Consider the following 14,632-nt stretch of genomic DNA (forward strand, 5'->3'; position numbering starts at 1 on the left):
TACAGTAATAGGAGATTGGTTAATCAGTATAAGGTACAGTCATGTAGTAAAATATCATGCATCCTTTTTGAAAAGTTACTGAAATATATAATAAGTATTGGAAAGAGATTTTTGGTGTGTTAAGTGAAAAAGAGTAAACCAAACTATTTGTAAACAATGATTCAGATACCTGAATATCTTTAAGATTTGTTTGTGTGTGTGTGTGTGTGTGTGTGTGTGTATATGTATGTATATTAGAAACACTGAACAGTGGTAACCTCTGCATAATTAAATTATAATTGACTTTTTTGGCTTCTAAAAGTACAATGTTACTTTAACTTTTTAAAACCATGTTTTAAAACATTAGTTTGTTAACCACATCTAGATTTGAGTTCTGGCTCTACCTAAGGAAAGTTTTTATTTAATGTTTTATTCTTCTGTAAAATGAGAATAACACATACTTGTTAGAAAAAATACAAATAAAGCTCATGGCTTTTAGTAGATTTTCAATAATGGTTTATCTCCCTTTTGGAGACGGAATGAAGTAAAAAGTTTTATGTCCTTTGTCCTTGGTTTCCTCTTTCTCTTCATCAAACCTTTGGCCAATTGAGAAAGTAAAATGAACGGTAAAGATTCTCTGTTACTTTCGAGAGTAGTAGAGGATGGAGAGATTAGGAGTTAAATCTTTAAATTATTGTCTACACCCCAAGAGTAACACTGTTGTTGACTAGACTAGTCTGGGTTGCTCAGACTAACTTATTTATATTAGATATCAATTATAAGCAGTGTTAAATTAACATCTCTTTTTGAAAGAAGTATTTTTCATACTTCAAATTAGCCTTCTCTTAGGTATCATAGTACTTTCTAATTAATGACTGTACCTACAAAATTCATTGTGAGGTTGTACATTGTTACTTCTTTAATTTCCTGGAGGAGATTATGAGGAAAATATGTAGTTGAGAAAAGTTTGCCAAATTTTAGTAGTAAAACAGTATGTCTAGGACTTGGATCCCATTATGTTCCCAGCTTTTTTGACAGATTTAAAAGTTTTCCTAATCTATGTTAGTATTTCTATTTAGAAATATCATTTTTGTGGTAGCCTCTTTTTTAAAAGTCCAAAGACATTTAGTGTTATCTACCTCAAAGTAGAGATGTATGTGTTGTGTTTACAGAGATAATGAAAATACAAACCTTTAATTGTAATATCAAGGAAGGGTTACAAGAATCTTGGGAATTTGTACAGAATCCAGAGGAGAGATAACTCAATAATAAATGTTTGAAGCTGGCTGTGTAAAAACACTTTGAGAGAACAATAAGAAGCAAGGTCACCCTGAACCGTTTAGTCTGAATGACATTTCATGCAAATACCCTTCAGATTAGACTGACTGAAGCCATAACTTGAATTGCTGCTATCCTTGAGCTACTGAATAAGATACTTGGATTATTGATGTTGTAGGTTGATCCAAGGAGCATATTTTGTTTGCCATGTTGCCTGGGTGGATATGATCCACCCAACTTATGATCATACTGCTAATATTTTCAGAGGCTATGTTTCTTTGTAAGGTTAGTTCTGTGGTCATTGCATACTAATCAAATTTATTTGTTTATGCCTCTTTTAAATCTTTCCCATTCTATAAACGATAGTATCACCTTAATTTTACCAACTGTAAGTGTGATTCTCTATTTAGGAAAGTGGGGGGCCAGAGGAGAGTAAGAGATAGAATATGAGCACATGGTACAAAATTCAAAAATTAAAAGATACATGCACTTTCTGTTTTAACATGCAAAGAACTTGTCTCTCACTCTCTCAAGAAAAAAAGCTGAACAAACTGAAAAATCAGTGGCTTCTTTTAGATCCACCAAAGAATTGAGGTCACAGGACAAATCATCATTCTGAAAACTGTAGAGAATACAGTTGAAGTATGGATCAACTTATCTGAAGCTCTGGTAGGAACACTTAAATTGTAATTTTGTCGAATTACTAGAGGCCTTGTGAACTAGCTTGGGAATTTAAAACTCTTGAGAGCTTTTCCAGCCAACCGTTCTCCTTCGGACAGAACCATATGCAGCTATGGCACCCTACCAGAATGGCATGATCCTGATGCCTCACTTCCATAAGGAGTGGCAGTAGCAGTTTGGTTCAGTCAGCTGACCCAAAAGATCCACAGATGCAAGGCCCAGCAAGCAAAAGCACACCACCATTGCCTATCATCCTGCATCTGGACCCATCTAGCCCACAGTAGGATGTCCCACAGGGAGGTATCACACCAAAGTATGAGCTAGCAGAAGCTTCAGCTTAGAAGAGTAAAGGTGGCCAGCATCCACATGGTGACCCAGACCTTTGATATCTGTGGATCCAAGGAGACATTAGAACAAGTCCCTTGAGTCCTGAAATGCCAGCAACTCCAGTTGAAGGAGTACTACTACAAGCTCATCTGCTTCCCCAGGAAGCCCTTGGACCCCATGAAGGAAGACAGCTCTGCTGAACTCAAATTGGCCACCCAGCTGACAGGACCAGTAATGTGCATATCGGTGTCTTCAAGGAGAAAGCCAGAGTCATCACCAAGGAGAAGCTCTTTAGTTTATACCAAAGGAATATAAATCATTCTGTTATAAAAAATACATGCACATGTATGTTCATTGCAGCACTATTCACAGTAGCAAAGACATGGAATCAACTCAAATGCTCATCAATAATAGACTGGATAAACAAAATCTGGTACATATACACCATGGAATACTATTCAGCCATAAAAACAAATGAGATTGACCCGGTGCGATGGCTCACGCCTGTAACTCCAGGACTTTGGGAGGCCAAGGCAGGCGGATCACAAGGTCAGGAGATTGAGACCATCCTGGACAACATGGTGAAACCTCGTCTCTACTAACAATACAAAAATTAGCTGGGCTTGATGGTATTTGCATGTAGTCCCAGCTACTCAGGAGGCTGAGGCAGGAGAATCACTTCAACCCACGAGGCAGAGGTTACAGTGAGCTGAGATCGTGCCGCTGCACTCCAGCCTGGGCAACAGAGCAAGACTCCATCTCAAAAAAAAAGGAACGAGATCATGTCATTTGCAGGGACATGTAAAGTTGGAAGCCATTATTCTCAGCAAGCTAAGGGGCATAGAAAACCAAACGCTGCATGTTCTCAGTTATAAGTGGGAGCTAAATTATAACACATGGACATGGGGGGAACAACACACACTGGAGCCTGTTGTGGAGAGGAGTGAGGGGCAAGAGAGCATCAGGAAGAATAGCTAATAGATGCTGGGCCTGATACCAATGTGATGGGTTGATCTATGCAGCACACCACCATGGGACATGCTTACCTTTGTAAGAAACCTGCGCATGTATCCCGAACTTAAAAGTAGGAGAAAAAAATATTCAGTGCTAAAAATAAATGAGCTGTGAAGACATGGAGGAAACTTAAATGCATATTGCTAAATGAAAAGCCAGTCTGAAAAGGCTGCACACATTATTACAACTATACAACATTCTGGAAAAGTCAAAACCATAGAACACTTGAAAGAATAAAAGAGCAGAGCAAAAAATAAATGGAGCATTTTAGGGCAGTGAAACTATTCTGTATAATACTATAATGGTGGGTACATGACATTCATTTTGTCAAAATTCATATAGAACTGTGTAATACAAAATGAACTTTACACTGTAGACTATGGTTAATGTATTAATACTGGTTCATTAATTAAATGTATCAGTAATCCAAGATGTAAATAATAGGGGTGCCAGGGGACTCAATGGACATACGGAACTATCTGCCCAATTCTCAAAATCTAAAACTTTACTAAAACTTATAAGTCTTCATTTTTAATACAGAAAAAGGATGATACATGACAGTTATTTCCCTTTCATCCCTCTCTCAGCAATCTAGTTACCCTCCACAGAATCATTGATTTTTTTTGACCAGATTTCTTATATATTCTTAAAGAGATAATGCAATACATAAATGTGTATACCTATATATATATATTGGTGGGCTACAGAAATGCAAGTATTTTATACATATTGTTTTGTACCATTTTCACTACGTGATATTTAGGAAATCGTTTCATGGTATCAATACATATAGGGCTTCTTGATCATTTTTGACAGTTTCATATTTCATTGATCAATATAGTTTAAGTCATATTAATGGACACAAATTGTTTTTCATCTTTGGCTATGATGAAGACATTGCAATTATTATACAGATGTCATTCAAAATATTACTTAGTTGAAGTGTATGTACATTTACAAATAACCCACTAGCAATGTTTGTTTCCCCACATCCTCATTCCATTGTAATCCAAGTTTTTCAACCATTATGGTGTTAACAAACTTTTTCATGGCTACCATATATGTAAAAACTATTTGTTTCCTTTTCTGTGAAGTGTTTAATCCCTTTCCAGTTTCTTCTATGGGTTATTCATCTCTTTTTTATTCATCTTTTTTTTTTAACTGGGTTCCTGATGATCTTTAGTAAGTACATTTTTCACTTGTCCTTGATAAAAATTGCAAATTTTTTTTCAATTAGCTGTCATTTGACTTTATGGTTTAGCTTTTCTGTGAAGAATTTTTTATTCGTAATTTTTTCGTCATTTTTATTATTGCGACTTGATAATGTTTTAATATTTTATAGGAGCAATCTCTCATTTTTATTTGAGAATTTTCCTATAAACTTGGTCATTTATTTTTCTATATTATTTATTTTAGACTCATCTTGTCTAGTTAAAAAATAATGTTGACACTTATTTGAATAATGTTGACACTTATTTGAATAATGTTAGGTTTATACATTTTTAGATTAGGAAGAATTGACATCTCTATGATGTTAAATTATCTTTTCTAAAACATAGTGTATCTTTTCATGTGTTCAGGATCTTCAATAATACCTTATGACCCTCAATAATGCTTTATTTGAATATAGTTTTTATACCTTGTTAAGTTTTAGCTTTTTGTCATTGTTCATTATATGTTCATTGTATTCATAAAATATATGAATATACATATTTTGTACCCAAACCAATAGTGAATTTACCTGAAGAATCCAAGAGAATCACTAAAACTACTATAAATAATACACCCGTTCTGTCATCTGTAAAAAAATTTACATTTTCATATCCAAGTTTTAAATAACATTTCTCTTATCCAGATCATTTTTTTAATATGATGAAAAAGGAATTTGCTCTTGGTGTTAATGGAAACAATTTTAGTGTTTTCCCATTAAGCACGATGCTCACTTTTGGGTTAAGATATGCATGTTTTAACATGTTAAGTATTCATCTATTTCTATTTTACTAAAAATTTTTATTAAGACTGGGAATGATTGTACCAAAATGGAAATGGAATTTTATCAGATCTTTTTGATATCTATAAAAATAATGTGACCGTTTTCTCTTTTTCTTAGTATCATATCAGTCATTATAGGCTAGTTTGTGCTTCAGTAACTAATAACCTTAAAATCTCAGTAGCTTTAAACAACATGGTTTATTTCTGGCTCATACTCCATGTCAGTAGAATTCCATACTTTCCTTCCTCCCAGAGCCAGGCTCATAGAGCAGCCATCATCTGGCATTTTGAGAGTTGCTGTCTGTGGTGGAGAGAAAGGGAACATGGTAGGTCAGCCACTGACTTTTAAACTTTCCACTTGGAAATAATACACATGACTTTAGCTAACATTTTATTCACCAGTGCAAATCACATGGCCACATGGAACCGAAGAAGAGGTCGAATAATTCTACCATGTAACCTGGAAAAGAATTGGAAGTGTTTGGTCAATATATAATTAAATATATTAATACGTTTCTTGATTTTAATGAATCTTAAATTTCTGAAATGAATGTATCATGGATTTTTTTTAGTGTGCTTTTAGATTCTGTTTGGTAATATTTAGGAATTTCACATGGATATAGTGAGATACATTTTATTTTGTGTGTGCTCATGTGGGCAGTCTTTGTCAGGGCTTGGTATTATTCTAGCTTTAAAAATAATTAAGGGTATTTAACTTACTTTTTATGCTCCTGTATAAAATGTAAACAGAGTTGGAGGCTTATGTTCTTTAAAGATTTAGTAGAACTGACCTGTGAAACAATCTAGGTATGGGCTTTCTGGGGGTAGAAGAGGGTACAGCCAGGAAACTGTCTGTATTTCTTCTGTGCTAATTGGTTTGTTCAGATAATATTATCTCTAAACTGTGTTCATTTATATTTTTAGAATTTTATTTAATTCCAGGTATTTGTTTTGCATATATTTGAACAAATAAGTATACTGATAAGCTTTTACCGTCCTTGGTTCTGTAGTTATCCATAAATTATATTTTCCTATTTTATACAATTGACTTTTTCACTATTTTCTGCTTTAAATCAGCCAGAAGTTTATCTATTTATTTATTTTAAGTAACCAGGTATTAGATCTATTACTTCATCATTTTTCTATCTGCTAATACATAGTTGCTTGCTTTATTTATTTAAAATATTGTGAAAAATATACACATGTAGAAAAGTACACAACACATGTTTTCCCATATATATAACATTGAACAGCTACCCAAGTCAAAAGTCCACCTCATGTCCCTGCTAAACTTCTATCATTCCCTCCTCCTCAAACTTAAGTATGGTAGTGTTAACACTACAGTATTGTTTCACCTGCTTTTGAGCTTTATATATATGGACTCATTAGTATGTATTTGTGTCTTCTTTCACTCAATGTCTTCTTTCACTTATGAGAACTTTTAAATTTTTATTTTCTAAATTTATTAAATTGAAACACAGTTGACTTTTGTATATTAACTTTGTGTTATAGTTTGAGTGTTTCCCCAAAGTTCATGTGTAGGAAACTTACTACACAATGCAACAGTGTCGGGTGGTGGGGCCTAATAGGTGACTAGGACATAAGGGCTCTGCCTTCATGAATGGATTCGTGTTACCAAGAAAGTGGGCTTGCAAGTATTGCAAGAGTGGGCTTGTTACAAAAGTGAGAACAGTTCCCTCTTGCCTTCTTTCTCTCACCTTCCATTGCCCTTCCACTCTGCCATGGGGTGATGTGCAGCAAGAAGACCCTCACCAGATGTGGTTTCCTTGACCTTGGATTTCCTAGTCTCTAGAACTGTAAGAAATGTCTTTTCTTTATAAATTACCCAGTCCCTGGTATTCTGTTATAGCAACACAAAACAGACTAAGACACCTCAACCAGCCAACTTGATAAACTCAATCTTGTAAATTATGAAATTAAAGGGAACTTTTATATACATATCTCATTGTCCACAAAACATTGATAGTTTTACTTCTTTATTTCAAATTTCTATGATTTTCATTTCTCTTTGTCACTTCATTACAGCAGCTAGGACCTGCAATAAAATTTTGCTTTGAATAGACATTTTTTATCTTCTTCCCAATCTTGAAGTGTATGATGTTAACATTTCACAATTAAGTATAATTGATGTAAGTTTTTCTTAGAAATGCCTTATGAAATTAAAGAGGTTTACTTCTTAGTTTGAAAGAATTTAAAATATTTATCAAATGCTTTATTTGCAAGGAGGATGAGCTCCTCTAGTCTCATTGATCAGGCAGAATTTCAGCTTCCTGTTCTTGACATTAGGCTCTGCTGGATTAGAGTTTCCGGTTACCCAAGTAGGAAATTCTTTCGCCAAGAGATACAACAAAGATTTCCTTAAACTGGAAGCTCAGTCTGGCATCTAACAACTTGGAGCTTCTGATATTGAACCATCAGGAAAGGAGGAGTTTGTCAACTAGCTAGGATGAATGATCCCACACAATACACAATGGGAGTAGTAAGAAGAATGCCTGAAACACAGGAGAACCTCTGGAGCACCTCTTAGTATTCCTAGGTCTGGGATAAAAATCACTGGAAAACTACATTAACTGCTAATGGACCCAGGCCTTTCAGAAATGATAGTTTGGATCATCCCACCAAGGAACAAACTGACCAACTGAAGTGTTTGCCAAGGGGAAAGGGACAGAATGAATAGTGCAAAAAGACAGAAATATCAGCGATGATCACATGCCCACTTTGAGAAACAAGACTGTAGTAATTATGCGTATTTTATCCCAACTTTGAAGTGGGCTATGTATTATTTTCTTCCCATTTTAATTATTTTTCTTTGTTTTTTTTCCCGTCTCCCATTTATCTGCTGTCTAAAGTAAGCTATATTAATAGTGGTTAACTTTGTAGCCCAGTGTTTAGGTTACAGAATATCTTAGTCCATGTGTGCTACTATAGCAAAACAGACTAGGTAATTTGTAAACTATGTTCTGGCATCTGGGAAGTCCATGATCAAAGTGCCAACAGGTTCAGTGTCTGATGAGGACTGCTCTCTTCTAAGATGCTGCCTTGTTGCTGTGTCCTCACGTGGTAGAAAGTGGAAGGGCAAAAGATCTAGCTAGTTCCCTCTAGCCTCTTTTATATGGATAAAATATTTCATGTATCCCATTTGTGAGGACTTCGCTCTCATGTCTTAATCACCCTGAAGGCCCTCCCTCTTAATACTATTATTAATACATTGGCAATTAAATTTCAGCATATGAATTTTGGGGGACATATTTAGACCATAGCACAAGATTTCTGAGGGGTAGAATGATTCAGCCTAAAGAGGAATAGACATCACCCATGAATGAGGTGATATATGGGACTGTGTGTCCTCTCAGGAGAGTGTGTGGCTGTTTCGATTGTACAGGCCTCCCTATGACTTTACTCTTTCTTTGTTAGAGATTTAGAGGAATGATCACACATGCTCCCATCTCTGTAAGTTATAATCAATTAAAAACAAAATCACAAAAGTAGTCAAAATATAGATTTAGCTTTATAATAGAAAGGGTGGATTTCTCAAATTGGCAAGCCTACCTCTCTCTTAACTCAATTTGAATTTCCCCACCCAATTGCAGGGAGAGAGCACTAAATACATTCCTACTCTGAAGAGAACTATCCAGTGTATTTGCCACATGGGAGAAGTAGCTGAGGAAGGAGAATATGTTTCACTTAGAAATAGCTTCAAAAGAAAGAGAGATAGATCTGCACTGTTTTCAAACAGTAATCTTGTCACCAGGATGCTGTGTTCCTTGATAGGAGGATCTCCCAAGTTTTGCCAGGCCAATAAGTTATTACTTCCAGGAGGGGCAAGTGATAAATGCTGAGGAATCCCATAAGTGTAAATTCTAATATGGTTCTTTGAAGGTGTATGGGAAGGCCCCTTATTGGAAACTTGGGGGCTTAGATTCTACTTGACACACCCCACTTACTCTTTTGTCACTGAAGCTCAAAGATGCTGCTTGTATACTTACTTTCATTATGGCCACCTGGGCCATTCCCCCTTGGTAGAACACTGAGTGGCATCCCCTATTTGTAATTCTATAGATTGACCCATTATCAATGTTAGCACCTTTCTCCCCTCCTTACTTGTATGAGTTCTTTCTTAAAGAACTATAAACTTTACAGTGTGAGAAATAAGATTCTGCATTTGCTTTTCCAACATCCCTTGATGCTAGGCATTGTCCCAAGACATGGTTTTGGCCAATGAGCTGTAGAAATCTGCTGAGTGGAGTGATGTTCTAGAACAACTGTTTTTCTAATAAAAGAAAATAGATACAAATGTCATCAACCCCCTTTTCCTCCTCCTTTCTGTCTTAAACATGCAATTGTTTTGATTTTTTTTTTTTTTTTTTTTTTTTTTTTTTGAGACAAAGTCTCACTCTGTCGCCTAGGCTGCAGTTCAGTAGCACAATCTTGGTTGGCTGCAACCTCCGCCTCCCAGGTTCAAGTGATTCTCCTGCCTCAGCCTCACAAATAGCTGGGATGACAGGCATGTGCCACCACACCCGGCTAGTTTTTGCATTTTTAGAAATGGGGTTTTGCCATGTTGGCCAGGTTGGTCTCGAGCTTCTGACCTCAGAAGATCCGCCCACCTCGGCCTCCCGAAGTGCTGGGATTACAGACATGAGCCAACTCGCCCTGCCTAAACATGGCAATTGTTTTTCTAATGCAATTTGTTCAGCAACAAAAACAACAAAGGGAATGTCAATATGCATATAAACAACCCTTACCAACTATTCTGAGTTACAAGTTAGGGAACATCTTGGTTAGCGAATACTCATGTCAGAGTTGGATGTGTGTGTGGTTTTTCTTTGTTTTGTTTTTTGGGGGGTGGCCTGTTTTATTAACTATAAGAAGATCAAATAATAAGTCGAAACAGTTAATATTATTTCTCAATACACTTACCTTAGTGTACAAAACCCCCCAAAAAACACTCTATAGCTTGTACTAGGCTCTCACATTGTTAGAATCTCCTTAGTGGTTCTCAAATTTGGGTGTATATTAAAATCTTGGAGGTCTTGTTAAACTACAGATTACTGGGACCCACCAGACACACTGCTATAGACTGAATGTTTGCATTCCCATAAGATTCATATGTTGAATCCTAACTCGCAATATGATGATATATGGATGTGGGGCCTTTGGGAGGTAACTAGGTCATGAGAGTGGAGCCCTCATAAATGGGATTAGTGCCCTTATAAAAGAGGCTCAAGAGAGACCTATGCCCCCACTACCACATGAGGACACAGTGAGAAAATGCCATCTATGCAGCAGAAAGCAGGCCCTCATCAGGCACCAAATCTGCTGGTGTCTTGATCTTGGACTTCTCAGCATCCAAAGCTGTGAGAAATAAATTTCTGCTGTTCATGAGCCACCCCAGTCCATGGTATTTTGCTATAGCAGCCCAGATGGAACTAAGACACCCATACTCAGAGTTCCTAACTTAGCAGGTCTGGGACAGCTCAAGAATTTGCATTTCTAACAAGTTCCTAGGCAGTGTTAATGGCACTGATCTGGGAACCATGTTTTGAAATTTGCTGTCCTACAATACCAATGCTGTGTTGTCTTCTTCCACACCTACATTGAGATAATGGACCCCAGTTGGTGTCGGATGTTGTGAGGAGCTGTGTGTTATGTTAAATTTCCACCAAGTGGGACTACAGAAGAACTGAAATACCAAGCACATCATCAAAAGTTGCCTTCTCAGAAAGAAACAGTGAAGTTTTATTTTCATCTTGGTTTAATGATTTTTTTAAGAGACAATATTTCACTCTCACCCTGGCTAGAATGCAATGGTTTGATCATGGCTCACTGCAGCCTCAACCTCCTGGGCTCAAGTGATCCTCCTGTCTCAGCCTCGCAAGTAGCTAGGACTACAGGTGCATCCCACTACGCCCAGCTAATTTAAAAAAAAAAAATTTTTTTTTTTCTTTTTAGAGATGTGATCCCACTATGTTACCCCAGACTGGTCTTGAACTCCTGGCCTCAAGTGCTCCTCCTGCGTTGATCTCCCGAAGTGCTGAGATTACAGGCATAAACCACTGAATCTGACCTAATGATTTCTTGTATCATTTTTCTTAAGCTTCAGAAACAACTTGTAAAGAAGACAATTATGAGACTATTTTTACCGTATGACTTTATGATAAAAATTAAGACAAAATTAAACCAGTTTCTGGCTTAATAATAATTGAATACTTCACTTTTTTCGACTTATGAAAGACCAAATAGTTTTAATTTAGCTTTAAATGTCATTGGTTTGATAGAGCATTCATGAGACATCCTTCTAGGGATAAAAATATTAGAAGAAAATGTACTATCAAATAGGCTAGTCTAATTTTCTATTTTCAAGATAAATGAATTAATATGGCTGACATTGGGTTTTATTATAATATGCAATTGGAGTTTTCTGATGTGAGCCTTAGTGATTACTATCATTCAGCTTTCTTTAAAAACCCAGGCATCTCATTGGAATTCTGTTTCTGAGCAGTGCAATCATTTGTGCAGCAGCTGGAGAAGGCTCATGTATTTCACAGGACTCCTTAGATTAATGACAAGAAATGCCTAGTAGTGACCCATGAATGGAAAGCAGGAATCTTTCAAAAAAGCTCTTCAAATGTATAAGTCAATCGCTTTAAGAGTATTTAAAAAAAAATGCTTATGGTAGAGATCTACTTGGTTACGCATTGTTTCCCTTCATCTATGGATTCAGCCTCACTCAATATTCTGAGGTCAGTCCTGGCTTTTGTCTGGAGGTATTTAAACCCCCTGCAGGGGAAGGCAGGGTAGCAGTTTCACCTTGTTGAACTTGCTGACTAGCCAGTTGTAGTTGTATGTCCAGATTCCATTACCTAGGCTTTCGTCTTTTAATCAAATCCTAAATTAAAACCAAGTCCTAAGAAATGGATTCCTGACCTACCATATGTATTCTGGTTTCCTTTACAGAACCCCAATTCCTCCATGATTAAGGTCTTATGTAGTCCCCAAGTCTTTCAAGAAATATAGTCCCAACTCCCTCCTCACAGTCTGGCATCTTACCCTATACTTTGAAACCTTTTGCTTGCCCATTGGAGATTCCAGTGTATCTTTCCCTGGTTGATCATCATAACCAATATTTGTATAGGACTTTAACAAATCACCTTAATCTTTTTATACATTCTCTTGTTTGATCATCAAAAATTATCAGGTGAGCATGGTGGTCACGTTTTAATTTAATTCAATAATTTAATTACAGAAAATCTAAGACTCAGAAGGGTTAAGTAAACTGCCCAGGGTCCTAGAGCTAGTAAATAATTGATAATTAGGGGAGATCAGGTCTTCTGAGCATTAATTTGATGTTTTTATTGCCCCGCCTTTGTGCCAGACTTCCCTGAAATTCTGGTATGCACTTCTGCCTGAACTTCTTTCTACTACATTCTGTTGGGACCTTCTCAAGGACAGTCTGCTCTTCAGAGCAAACTTGGTCTCGCCCATTTTGCCTATCCTCCTGCCCAATACTCATGGAAAAAAAAAAGCTTTTATTGTTTTTAAAAATGTATCTGAATCAAATGAAAGTACAGTCATAAAAGATACATAATTTGAGACTAGGAACAACAAATTTATCTCATAAATAAGGACCCTGGCCCATAGAAAACCTTATTTTATTTAATTCTATCATCATAATCACTGTCATCATGTTTCAACCCTGAATACATTAGTTACCAGTTGTTGAAACATTGGTAAAGTGGAACTACAGGCTCAGTAGCCAATACATTGGTTTGGCTGTATACTTATTCCTGATGAGTTCATCATCCAGATAGGCATGGCCTTAATGTTATTCCCTGGTACACCTCTGACCTTTCATTTTACTGCCTTCTCTTAAACAATAAGGGTTGCATACCCTTGATCTTATCTTAAAGAACTACAGTACTTCCTAAATCAATAGTAGGAAAGTCCTTCTAAGATGACATATCAGTCAAGGTTCTGCAGAGAAACAGAACCAATAGGGTGTGTTGTATGTGTGTACAGAGAGAGCAAGAGTGAGAGATTTCTCATAAGAAATTGGCTTACTTGATTATGAAGGCTGAGACGTCCCAATATCTTCGGTTGGCAAGATGGAAATACAAGAGAGCCAATGTGTAGTTTCAGTGTGAGAACCAGTAGATCTGACAGTGTAAGTTCCAGTTTGAAAGCTGGAAGAATAGAGACTCAAGAACAGCCAATGTTTTAGTCAGAGTCCAAAGACCAGAAAAGACTGATGTCCCAGCTCTAAGGAGTCAGGCAGGAGGAGTTCCTTCTTATTAGGAAGTCAGCCTTTTTGTCCTATTCAGATTTTTTGATTGGATAAGGTCTACCCATATTAGTGAGACCAATCTGCTTTACTCAGTTTACCAATATGAATGTTAATCTCGTCCAGAAACACCTTCACAGACACACCGAGAATAATGTTTGACCAAATATTTGAGCATCCTGTGGCCCACTCAAGTCAAGACAAAAATTTAACCATCATAGATGACAACGTTTAGGATCTTTATATAGGGAAAATGTTCTATTTTAATTTTGATCTCTTTTCTCTTTTATCTTTCTTGAGAAAAGCTCAACTACTTTCTCCCCATGCTTCCCTCCCTTCCAGTGCTTCCCTAAAAATTAATTATTCTAAGATGAAAGTGGACCTCTCCTACAAATCTGACAGTTGTTTTTCAGTTTTTACCTCTTTCGGTTTCTACTGTAATATTGTGCCCTTGGGATAATTACGTAACCTCTCTAAGTGTCAAGTTTTAATTTTTAAAGTGGCAAGACCTGTTGCTAATAGGAGTTCTTAGTAATAAAGTATTTATTTGTTATTATTTTTATTTATTTATTTATTTATTTATTTATTTTGAGACAGAGTCTCACTCTGTCGCCCAGGCTGGAGTGCAGTGGTGCGTTCTCAGCTCACTGCAAGCTCTGCCTCCCGGGTTCACGCCATTCTCCTGCCTCAGCCTCCTGAGTAGCTGGGACTACACGTGCCCACCACCACGCCTGGCTAATTTTTTTGTATTTTTTAGTAGAGACAGGGTTTCACCATGTTAGCTAGGATGGTCTGTATCTCCTGACCTCATGATCTGCCTTTATTTTTATAATATTTTAGAAATATTCTCCCTTACCTACATTATTCCAGCATATCAGATGCTATTGACCTTGGAGACCTGCTGCAAATATGGGTATGGCCCAGCAGAAGATTTACACCCTCTCCCGCAGAATTTCAAGTGCCAGTGAGAACTCACCAGATGCCGCAGGAACCATGACACTTTACAATGCACAGGCCACTCTCTTAGAATGAAGCCATTCAAGCACACCCTGCCCTTCA

This window comes from Pongo abelii, chromosome 2, assembly GCF_028885655.2.
Source record: "Pongo abelii isolate AG06213 chromosome 2, NHGRI_mPonAbe1-v2.0_pri, whole genome shotgun sequence".
NCBI lineage: Eukaryota > Metazoa > Chordata > Mammalia > Primates > Hominidae > Pongo > Pongo abelii.